This window comes from Hordeum vulgare, chromosome 7H (genome assembly GCF_904849725.1).
Source record: "Hordeum vulgare subsp. vulgare chromosome 7H, MorexV3_pseudomolecules_assembly, whole genome shotgun sequence".
In the NCBI taxonomy this organism is placed as follows: Eukaryota; Viridiplantae; Streptophyta; class Magnoliopsida; order Poales; family Poaceae; genus Hordeum; species Hordeum vulgare.
In genome coordinates this window covers 532,326,789-532,334,407 of record NC_058524.1, presented here as the reverse complement: position 1 = coordinate 532,334,407, position 7,619 = coordinate 532,326,789, and positions in this window count along the sequence as shown.

Below are 7,619 nucleotides of genomic sequence, written 5' to 3'. Positions count from 1 at the left end.
GATGATTATTCAATAAAAGTTTCACTTATTTGTTGAAGCATAAATATCAAACATTCTAAACATTTGAGGAGTGGAATATTATGATTGAAAGGCACTTAAAAGAAGGTAAAAATACCTCGCATCGGTGATGGTACGGAGTTCTGTTCTAAGCAATTTGAGAACTATTACAAGTCTAAAGGCATTGTCAGAGATTGCACCATCAATGAAACGGTGTTCCTGAGCATATGAACATGACCATTATTTCGAGAGCCCATTGCATGTTGTCCAATGCAGGTTTTCATAGACGTTTTTCGGCTGAGGCCGCTTCCACTACTTGTTATCTCATTAATCGGTCACCATCCATTGCTTTTAGTAAGAAAACTCCAATTGAGGTGTGGTCTTGTTCTCCTAATGATTATTCACAAATGAGAGTTTTGGGTTGCATTGCTTATGCTCATGTTGATAATAGAAATTTGGAGCATAGAGTTGTTAAGTGCATCTTTCTTGATTATAAGAGCAACTCCAACAAGCGCCGAAAAACTTCCCCGCACTGCAAAAATCGCGTTTTTCTGCATGTGCGCGCTCTCGTTGGCCACTCTAGCATGCGCCCTAAAGTTGCAGGCACTGGATAACCTGTTGCGCACGCGGAGCGAAACACCATCCCCGTTGGGTATTTTGGGAGCCCGCTCCCGCGCATGCAACAATGCTCTATCTCCCGCGCGTGTCCTCTCTCCTACCCCGCTTGCATCCCGCCCCGAGCCAATGCCTCGCCGCCACCGGAGAAATCACCTGATGGAGTGTGCCGGCGACATCCCCTCATGCCTCCCTACACCCGCGACCTCATCATTACTGCAAATCCTAGCGTGGGGTTGAGGATCGCCGCCGGCGGCGCCACTCCTCCAAGTGGCGGCCTCGCGCGAAGCTTGTTCATGGCGCCACCACCGCCCGCCGTCAAGCCACGCTTCCTCCCCCCCCCCCCCCCCCCGTCAAGCGATCGAATGAGGCAGTTGTGATGGTGGATATGACATAAGAAAATAAGAGGGCAATGGGCGGCTCCAACGCTAGTAAGCAGTCGAAGAAGAAGCTTGTAATATGGCCCGCCGTGACTCCGCCGACTGAACAAGCGTCGGAGAGCTTGCAATTTGTTGCGCTGACATCCATCACGAACAAGGTAGCTTAGTTTTATTCTAGATGCTTTATAATTATCGATAATGAGACATATATGTCAACTATGGGTGTTGGCTCAAACAATTGGTCTCAAACTAGTGAAGTGCATGAACATGATGAGATGGATGAGCATGGCGGGGGTATCTTCGAGGCATCGAAAGGAAGAGCCGGCAACTACACCACCGATGAAGATATCTTGCTATGCAATGCATGGTTGGTTGTGTCTATGGATTCAACCGTTGGAGGGGACCAAAGAAGAGATACATATTGGGACCAGATGAAGGATTACTTTTATAACCGAAACAAGAGTGGAATTGAGCAAACAAATAGATCTCTTCGCTCCTGGTGATCGACAATCAACAAAGATTGTTAAAGGTGGGCAGCGGCGATGAAGTCGGTTGGCACGATAAACCCAAGTGGCACTAATGATAGAGATAGGGTAAGTGGCATTTCTTTATGTTCCATGTTCATGCTTCTTCTTTGGTGTTTCAAATGCTAACTTGTTCTCTTGTTTGTAGCTCAATATTTCACAAAACTTATTTTGAGGAGAAGATAAGAATACCAAGAAAGGCAAGGTCAAGAAAGGGTGAGCATTTGTGTTTCCCCATTGCTACGAAGTGTTGAAGGATGTAGAGAAGTGGAAGACCCGTGATGACCAAGAGGAGAGCAAGAACAGGAAGGCAACTATTGATTTAGATGACGAGGAGGAGCCATCAAGTGCTGATGGCAATAGAATCCCTGCACCAAACTCGGTTGACTACTCCAAGCCAAAATAACCAAATGGAGGTAAGAAAGTAGCAAAAGAAAAGATGAAGAGGAGGGGAGATGATGAGTTAACGGATGCTATGTATGCTCTTTTAGTAGCAAGAAAGGAAGCAACCGAGGTGCGGAGGATGGCAAGGAGCCCAGATGTGATGGCCGAGGAGAGGAGGTTGGCAGCCGAGGCGAGGAGGGTAGCAGCCAAGGAGAGGAAGGTGGCCTTGGACGAGAAGAATTTATCCATGGAGGAGCGAGCTAGATTATTGGAATGGGAGAAACACTTGTTATTCATGGACACATCTACCTTCGATGATAGGAAAAAAGAGTTCATCAATCTTTCCCGTGATGAAGTCTTGGCCCAAAAAATATCCATGGGAATGGGAGGCTTTAGAGGCATGGGAGCTACCATGGAGGATTGGGAGGCATGGGAGGCATGGGTGGCATGGGAGCAACCATGGGAGGCATGGGTGGCATCACTACCGGAATCAGGTAATTTGTCGTCTTTGAAGATCTTTGCCATCAGGTTCTTATCGTGGATGACAGTGAAGACCAATTTTGTCGTCAACTGCTCACAGCAAAGAATGACTGATGGCAAAGTCATATTCTTCCGTCTATAGTAAAAAATGGTGACGACAAAGATATTTTGTCGCTATAATAAAACAGATGGCCGCAAAGACATATTTTGTCATCTGTAATCAAAACATATGACGGAAAAGACATATTTTTCCGTCTATAATGAAAATTGATGGCGACAAAAATATTTTGTTGTCTATAATAAAAACATATGACGGCAAACTAAGCGCTTTGCCATCTGTAAATAAAACATAGATGGCAAAAAGAAAACACACCAATTGGATCACTCACACGGATTAATGACATGGCCAAATCTGCACCACACATACCCACGGTGGCAAAACCCACCACGCACCCCATACACCCACCACTCTGTCTCCTCCGGTTTCCCTTATCCACCCAGTACCCACACCACCGTGAACTCTCTCTCTCTCTCTCTCTCTCTCTCTCTCTCTCTCTCTCTCGTGTTTGTGCTTGCTCTTGATGCAGATCGAGCATGCCGCTTGTAGCCACCACCTCGCCCACCGGCCCCGGCCACTGCTGCCTCTTGAGCTTGCATTGGTTTTCCCTTGAAGAGGAAAGGGTGATGCAGCACAGGAGTAGTAAGTATTTCCCTCAGTTTGAGAACCAAGGTATCAATCCAGTAGGAGAACCAAGCCAAGTGTCCAGAGTACCTGCGCAAACACAACGAGCTTGCACCCAATGCTATAAAGGGGTTGTCAATCCCTTCAAGATTGATTGCAAAGTGAGATCTGAAGGCGGAAAGTGCAACGAAGTAAAAGTGTAAGGCTGAAAATATGATGTGAAGTAGACCCAGGGGCCATAGTGTTCACTAGAGGCTTCTCTCAAAATAGCAAATATTACGGTGGGTGAACAAATTACTGTCGAGCAATTGATAGAACCGCGCAAAGTCATGACGATATCTAAGGCAATGATCATACATATAGGCATCACGTCCGAGACAAGTAGACTGATACTTTCTGCATCTACTACTATTACTCCACACATCGACCGCTATCCAGCATGCATCTGGTGTATTGAGTTCATGACGAATAGAGTAATGCCTTAAGCAAGATGACATGATGTAGAGGGATAAACTCAAACCAATGATGTAAACCCCATCTTTTTACCCTTGATGGCAACAACATGATGCGTGCCTCGCTGCCCCTTCTGTCACTGGGAGAGGTCACCGCACGGTATGAACCCAAAACCAAGCACTTCTCCCATTGCAAAAATCATAGATCAAGTTGGCCAAACAAAACCCACAACTCAAAGAGAATTACAAGGATATGAAATCATGCATATAAGAGATCAGAAGAAACTCGAATAAGATTCATAGATAATCTGATCATAAGTCCACAATTCATCGGATCTCGACAAACACACCGCAAAAGAAGATTATATCTGATAGATCTCCATGAAGATCATGGAGAACTTTGTATTGAAGATCCAAGAGAGAGAAGAAGCCATCTAGCTACTAGCTATGGACCCGAAGGTCTATGGTGAACTACTCACGCATCATCGGAGAGGTCACGGTGTTGATGAAGAAGCCTTACGTATCCGAATCCCCCCTCCGGCAGGGCACCAGAACGTGCCCCAGATGGGATCTTGCGGAGACAGAAGTTTGCGGCGGCGGAAAAGTATTTTCGTGGATCTCTCGCGCATTTTTCGATTTTTCGGGAATTTATAGGCGGAAGAGGTAGGGCAGACGAGCCATAGGGGGCCCACAAGCCTGCTAGGCGCGGGCCCCCCTAGTTGCGCCTAGGGTGCTTGTGGCGTCCCCTGGTGGCCTCTGCCTTGGTTCTCACGTCCCCTGTGTATCTTCTGTTCCAGAAAAATCTTTTCGAAATTTTATTCTGTTTGGACACTGTTTAAAATTCTCCTCTGAAAGGGGTCAAAAACACGGAAAAAACAGGAACTGGCACTTGGCACTGAGTTAATAAGTTAGTCCCAAAAAAGATATAAAAGTCATACAAAACATCCAAAGTTTGACAAGATAATAGCATGGAACCATCAAAAATTATAGATACGTTGGAGACGTATCAGCCACCACCTCCCCCACCGGCCCCTCCCCTTTAGCCCCAGCCCCGCCCCCATCGCCCAACGGTCTCCGTGCCCCGTAGCCCCCATAGGCCCGTTGGTGCCCACCACTGTGGCACCCCGATTCAACGAATCGGATTACCAGAGTTTCCAACCCAGAGATCATGTCTTCTGGAAACACTCAACAACTTGGTCCAGAACATAACTGACTTTATTGATAGCATAATGTTACAAGAGCATATCTTACAATGATAGCGAGGCCAAAGGTACCCTTGGTACAACACAATATCTACATTATTTATGAGACATAGTGGGGCCTCGAAACTACTAAGTACTTCTACGGCGTAGCGGAATATAGCGGCAACTCCATACACAGGGACACTGATGTGGAAACTTCCTAGTACGCATCATCAGGACCTCGGTCCTCGGCTTCTCCTGCATCTGGCATGATACGCCAGGTGAGTACTTTGAATGTACTCGCAAGCTCATAATAACCAAGCAATGCAGTAAACAATAGCATGGCAACAAATTAAGAATAATACCACTTGACTTTATAGCAACCACTTACTCACGTCCGGGGTTGTTTCCAATCACCGTAATGCTCATCAAGCATCTCCACTCAACTGGAGAGTTCTTCCATCATTAATAACATCCACACGGGTGACCATCTACTGAGGTCTGGTCGGGCCGTCCATTACCGTGGACATGGCTATTCGAATAGTTTTGACACTCTGCAGAGATTGCACACTTTACCCACACTCTGGAGCACTGACCTCGAGATCCCATTCGGGTGGACCAGCATTGCCCCAACGCAACTTTACTGACCCGTGACTCTCTCATCATATCCCCGGCAACCACTCCCTTCCGGAATCCTGTCCTGGGTGGCCCTGTGTCCTCATGACACATGTGTCCTCATGACACCTACCACCGTCGTGGCCAAACAAACTGTCCCAAATGGGGACGGTCCCAACTCAACTTTACTAGGCTCACAGAGTTATCACCGCCCACCGGGCCAAGGTGACACGCATGCATAACCCTCCCTCTTTGGGGCATATCGGTGAGAGATCACGCGGACAGCCCAAGTCACGGCCTTCCCATACCAGCAAGAGGTGGTTGTATGATTATGCCCGGTCAGGTGACTCATGATCATCCACCATATCATAGCAACCATAATCATAAGCATATATCTCTATATGATCATTTATTGAATCACTATTTCTTAGCAAGTTTAATGCATGAGGATGTGAGCTATGCCATGCAAAACTACATCACATGGATATGATGGCTTGCCTTGATAAGTGGGGTTGTTCAAACACTCCTGGTCTTCAAAGTTTCCCTCTGAAAATGTATTTGAAATAGCAAAAGAAAAGGGGAAAACATTAAATACCTTTTTATTAACCAGAAATTCTATGAGTGTGGTAAAAATACCAAAATTTACCAGATTGTAAAGAATTTCAATACAAACCCAATGCAAAAAGAATCAAGTGATTTGGACTTGTAGATAAAAAGATTTAAATGATCAAAGTTTCTGTTAAAAACTGAAATAAATAAAAGAAAAGAAAACCTGGGGGGGCCACGTCGAAGGCATAAAGTGGAGGGGCGTCTCCACTTAACGCTTCGGCCGCAGGCCACAGCCCCTGGCAGGTGGGGCCTGCCCTTTTTAAAACAGAGAGAGGGGAGGGGAACAGAGGAGGGCGGCTCACCGGCGATAGGGACGTCGGCGAGGCTGGGAGATGACGGGAATGGAACAGGCGCTCGACGGCGATCCTCCCTATACCCATAGCTCCTCCGGAGGTGGACGGACGGCGTCGCCCTTCTTTCTACGGCGGGTGGAGGCTACGGTGGTCGTCGACGGTGACGATTTCGGTAGGGATTCAACTCACCAGAGGTACCCAAGGAACACACTGGTGGCCTTGGATTGGACTGGGGGGGTGGAGGAGGCTGACGACAGAGAGGATTTGGCGGCGGAGCAACTCGCCGGAGCTGAGGGAGACGAGCTCCCGGCTCTTGTTGGGGGGGGGGGCTCTAGGGCTAATCCAGAGGTGGAGGAGAGGGGTGGGAGCTAGGAGGGGTTCAGGCAACGCCTTAAATAGGCCAGCGATGAGCGCTGCCGAGCTCTCGCGAAGCGGCAAGGCTCGTGCGTGCCACTAGAGCAAGGACGACGAGTTGGATGTCGCGGCGCGGTGGTGAGGTGATGGAGGAGGTCAGGGCAGCGACGAGACAGGTCCGGAGCCATTAATGGCATGCGGACGACCATAGTGGCCGAAGCCCACTGTGTTGCCCGTGGCGGAGCTTGGCCGGGAGCACCGGTGGCCTTCCCTAGCGAACCATTGGGTTCGAGAGGTGCCACACGGCTACGAGGGACCTTGTCGGCACTTCAGACAAGGGGGCAGCGATTGACGGCTCGGGGCGGCTCGGTTGTCACTGGAGCTGCGCAGAGCGTGCTCTGTGGCATGCCAGCACCGCGATCACCACGGTTGCGGCCACCCTGATGCCATGAAATCCTTGAGACCTTGTCCATAGCGTCGGCCAACCTTCCATCAGTCACCATCCACTGCTAGCCTCAGCATACAAGCTATGCTGCGACTAGGAAAATCATTAACAGGTTCTGCCAGCAGACTATGGGAGGTTCTCGATCTCAACAAGGTTGGGATTAGAGCAAACTAAGGTGTCTAATGGAATCAGCATAGAAAAGACTCTAAACTGGCAAACTTTGGCAAGGTTTGAAGATCAAATGGATATAGTTCCTTTGTAAACCACCTTTCTGGTCCAGAACACAAATGAGCTTCTAGCACTCAGTTGCAAGCTTTGCTACCAGTATATTTTGGTGGGGAAGTGTCATTTGGTGGTGCACACAAGCCCAAAAATTTGCAGCTCCATTATGCACTCCTAGCTGGCACTTCCTTCACAAAGGTCCTATTTTAGCAGAAACTTAGCAGTGTGTTTTTTTGCTCAAAATTTGTACTGGGCCATAGGATGTTTTTACATATTGGAAGCATATATGATCCCTAGTAACTACATGAATTTATTGGGAATTTTTCAAAATAGGAATCATAGGGTTGCTTCACAAAGGGATGATTCTGGTCAGGTAATAAATAATT